At 33.1% G+C, this 5,237-nt stretch overlaps 1 protein-coding gene across 1 annotated transcript in view; it reads left to right on the top strand.

The window, feature by feature from the left end:
• LOC117177704 (lachesin-like) overlaps positions 1-5,237 on the top strand; it is a 180,845-nt gene that overhangs the window by 42,784 nt on the left and 132,824 nt on the right. The gene's annotated exons all lie outside the window — the stretch shown is intronic.

Genomic DNA, 5,237 nt, shown 5'->3' with positions numbered 1-5,237 from the left:
GGGCGCATACTTTGAATAAAATATTTGTTATCATTCTCTTGAAATAAATGTGTTTTTTTCTTGAAAAAATACCGGTTTCATATGTATACACCTGGTAAGCTTGTAATCAACGCAAAAATAAAGATGCATTGAGATGCACAGCCCGGACTTTTTAAACCATTTTTCTTTTTTGAGATATTCACGTCCGAAGTAAGCGGACTACATGAAAAAATTAGAGAGTAGGGTTATGTACTTCCCCCACTTTTGTGCATAGACCTTTTAAAATTAAAGATAAAACCATTGAGAACTGTCGTTTGGTAATTGTGAATTCCCTTTCATTATATTTATGTTTTAATAATGTCTGTATCATGGCCTCAGATTTCTGTTCAAGGTGAAAAACGTGGCCGTTAAACATTTTCGGATATTTTACATAATTTGATCGAAAAATTAATTTTTTAAATATTTTTGATCACATTTTTTACGATTACAATAATAAATACTTGTCTTACCAAAAAAGTACTTTGAAGAAAACTTTTAGAACTTTTAAAGATGAGAAATTTTGCTTCTTAACATTTTTTTTAATTCGTAAAGTTTTCCTGGAAATGGATTTTTAATTTTTTGAATGGCATTCTCAATGAATACACAGTAAAAAGAAAACCTAAAACATATTGTACCTTACTTGCAGGATTGCCGTAAATTCATTAGGTAACGTAATTTATGATATTGAGGTAAACGTAAAGTCAGCCTGTCCTGGCGGATAGTAATTTAAGGTCGAAAATGAACATAAAAGCTGCATGACTAATCAAAATTTTTATATAAAGTGTGTAATAGCAGAAAGTCTGGAACAACGGAGATGAATTTCATCAGTTGCGGGTGGAACTCGCATTTACTTTTTTACATTCAGTCCACTCAATACCAAAATTCATCTCGATCGCCGTACTCTCTGCCATGACTGCCTGAATCTCCGCATCATAGATCTTACTTTGCAAACAAAAGCAGGCGCACTTTGGCACACTTCATTCAGCAAAGTGTGCGGGCTTCAAGTTTTTTGGCTAATGCTGACTTACGGTCGTCGCGTTTTTCTTTTGATCACACCTTAAATTCCGTCCCTATATTAGCGGATTTTAAAGTCTTCTCTTTACTGTGTACTGCAAGATAATACAGTCTATTCATACAGACTATAGACAGATACATTCTTATAAAAGTTTTTCTGATTCGGGTGTTTCAGAACGAAGAAACTTTAGGAAAATCGATGAAGACCAATTTGAGATATTTTTCTCATTAGAATAAGGATTTAAAAAGTCGCAGGAACCTATAAGCAGCTTTAATATATATTAATTGCTTATTTTTTCTGCCGATTTAAAAATAAATCCCGACAGAAATTGTCGTCAATTTTTCAAACTGAGTTATTTTGTGCTTAGAAGAATAAACCAAAATTTCTACATTGCAGATTGCATTTCATGAAGATTCATGATTTCAAGAATATAGAGCTATCAAAATCCCAGAAATTAGCATTTTAGCAAATTCATTCAGCACATATAAGAGAAACTCTTGTAAGACATAATAGCATTTATCAATATTTGAATGACTAATGAGTGTTTTATTAGAATCTTTGGGAAAATGAAAATATGACGTCCACATATTAAACATTTCAAAGCTGAGGCTTTTGTAGGGTGTATATACTTGGCTAGCTTGACTATCGTGAAAACGGTACCATGCCTGGACGAAAATGTAATTTAACTTAATTAGACTAATATTTTGAATCTCATCCGAGTGTCAGTTCAAGCTCCGCAGCAGGGAATTAAATATGGAATTACGTAGATTACCGGATGGGAAATTTCAAAGGGGACGACTCCGCGATACCTCATTTCAAAAAAATTGAAGCGAATACATACTTTACTTTTAACAGTCTGTCACTTCATATAATCTAAAATTAAAATTGGATCCATGTAATTTATTAAAATTTTCGGTTAATTCTCAAGTTGCGTGAACTATACAAAGATAAAGCATAAAAAGAAAGTAATTATCAAAGGGAAAATATTAATACAATTTTTTCGCAAAACCTTGCTATGCAAAATTCTGAATTTAGTGTTAATTCATAGCTAATGTACATGTAAAACAATAGAAATTTTAGTATTTCTTAAACCGTAAACGCCACGTAAAATATTAGTTTCAAGTCGGGCATTTTATATTATTAAAAAGAGAAAAATGGTGTGCTGCTTGTTATACATTATTTATGGGAAGTCAGGTGAAAGTGTAAACAGTGAGGCAGAAAAATTAAAGTCATGGTTCTATTATCAGGCAGATCGTGTGATATTAAGAAAAGAAGGAAGAACCCTGGTAGAAATTTATGTCGGCGGCTGGCCATTCTACGGTTGGAGAGCCCGGCTTTAAGCCAGGAGCTGGCCGGGGAGACCGACTTTAAGTCGTGCTCTGGCCGGAGTTTCTGGTCGGAATCCGGCTAGCGTCGTCATGCTGCGCTGGCCAGCGTCCCGCCATGGAGCATAGCCGTGCTATGCCTGGGCTGCCCAACAGTGGCCCGCACGGGATCAATTGGTGCTTAACTAGATTTCAATAATTCCGGTTTCAATTGTATGAAGAGCATCTGTCACTTAATCAGGGCATCAATTTGATTCATTTCTACTGCAGAATTGGAGCATATTAATATATGAAATTCCACACGCCCTGCACACAGACAACATTAACTCTTTTCACGTAGTCGTTGAGAGACAAAAAATATATTTCAAAAATAAATATTAATTGATTGCGAGTATTTTGACTTTAAATATTAATAGTCCTGTATAGAATGAATACACATATTACATTTCTAAACATTATATTAGAAATAAAATTTCTAACGCTACCGGGTATCGAACCTACATATCTATACCTACATATAACGCCTAACAATCGGGGGTGCTAACTACTGCGCTAAACAGACAAGTTGCAACTCGTTTAAAAAGCCATCCTCATAAGCTACAGTTCAGAAAAGTTAAAGCACCAAATTTTAAGTTCTCTTCTTCTAATTATTTATTATTATGCGACGTTATGTAAATATAAAATCCACGAACTTTTAACAGGAATATCAATAAAATACTTTTTAAATAAATAATTTAAAACGATTACAATTTTTCTTCGCGTAACTCAGAAATTTGTTCGTGAATGTTGACAATTTCTTAATAATAAAATTTTTTAACTTTCCTGTAAGGTTTTGTTTTTTAGGTGTTTTATACCATTTTACAACGTTGAACATTGATATAAAATGTAAATTTTTTCTGAACATTAGCAATTTATTACATTAGCAACATTAGCAATTACATTAGCAATTTATTATTAATCGTTTACAAAGTTTAAACAATTATAAATTTAATATCTGTATGTTTTTTGCCGTCATTAATTTATAGTTTTATTATAGTCTCTATTTGAAAATGTTTACTATACATTTATTCTGATGCGAGACTTGTATACACATCCATTTCTTAATGAAATCAGAAAAAGTAATTAAGTTATAAATAAAGTTGAACAATTTTATTATTGCCAATTAGCGCCCGGCCAGATACCGCCTGCGCATTCGATCATAAGATTTGTCCGACCAGAGCCCAGTCAGCCCCCGACTGGGGTTTTGACGTAAATTTTGCCTAGCAAGTCTCCGAGCAGCGCACGGCTAGGCTCTTAAAAAACAAACATAGTCCGGGCAATCCCCGTCCAGAAACTTTGTTGTACTAGGGCTAACCCGGGCTATTTCCACACGGGAAGTAGGTGTGTAAACTGTATAAAAAGGAAAGCTGTAGAGCTCAAATCCACGACTTATAAAAAAATCCTAATTACTTTATCGAAAATAATGTTTATGTGCTTTTGATGTCCGGTAATCTATTTTTAAATTAATATGCTTCAAAGTTGTTTGTTGATAAAAAAATGAACTATAGAAGATTACCTCCATAAAATGTTCTATTAAAAGGAATCTGCAGCAAATTACTTATATATACAAAGAGAAATCTTTTGCTGAAATATTTGCTAAAAATCAGACTGGATTTTACTATTTTTAGTTTGTAATGGAGGGACATAGCGAAACTTTGGTAATATTTACTACTTCGAGTAGTAACTAGTAACTGCATGCAGAACTACAAAATTCATTGGAATAAAATTTAAAAATATTTCATTTATTTCAAAAAAGGTTTGAAGTATTTACAAAGCTCTGTAGTATACCAGCAAGCAATATATTATTATAGTCACTTACTAATTTCGGTAGAAGAAAATTATAAATTTCTTGCATCAATATCTACAGAAGATTGCAATATTTGCAAAGGACTATAGTAACGTCCAGAGAGACCGGCGCACTGATTTAGTAAGCGACTTTGTAAAAATTGGTGCAGTCAGATTAGCAGACGAAAAAAAAATAAAAAATAAAAAAGCATCCGACGCGACGTAAATGCAGACTTATTTATTATGCGGGATGTTAAACTCTTTCGCACTATTATCTTTATTTAAGCTGCAATGGTACAGTGCACATGATTATATAGAGTTTATACATTATTATATACATGCAGGAATATTATATTGCAAGCTGAAAAAGAAAAATGTGATTAAAATAAAGATGGTGGGAATCGAACACAGGTCACCAACGCCGCAGCATGGTGATATTCCATTCTGCTAAACTAGATAATGAGATCCAGAAATGTATCGCCCTTATGGAGTAAATGCTAGCACTCAAATTGATTTCCAATAAATTATTCATTAATTGTTCACAGTAATGGCATTTCTAAAATTCTAAGCACTATATCTTAACATAATCAGATATCCTAATATCGAGGTTTAAAAATAATTGTTTGCTCTCTGTGGAAAATTTGTTTTTCAATTGTAACTTTTCGAATTATCCTGATTTATTGTAATAAAGATCTTTGCACCAAACCAAATTGAGTGATTGATAAATTTAAGGAATTTCAGTAGACCTTTCGTCGGCTGACATCGTTTACGCTCGGCTGCACTTGGTCCAAACGCTAGGCTCGCTTACTAAGTCACTTACTAATATTCGAGAGCGATCTTCCGAATTTGTCTTACGACATAATACAAAAAATAGAAAGTGTCATAGTATAATTATTATTCCTACAGACAATAGCAATTCCTTTTACAAATTTAGTCTTTTATGTTATTTTAGGTACTTACAGTCTGTCAAGTTAAAGCGTGGGTGGCTTTACTCGCAGTCGATAAGGTGTATCGACATGATTTTGGTGTCAAAATATTAAGAAGAGCTCCCTCTT

This window comes from Belonocnema kinseyi, chromosome 8 (assembly GCF_010883055.1).
Source record: "Belonocnema kinseyi isolate 2016_QV_RU_SX_M_011 chromosome 8, B_treatae_v1, whole genome shotgun sequence".
Lineage (NCBI taxonomy): Eukaryota > Metazoa > Arthropoda > Insecta > Hymenoptera > Cynipidae > Belonocnema > Belonocnema kinseyi.
Note: the sequence above shows the minus strand (reverse complement) of the source record. Positions and strands in the feature narration are given on the sequence as shown.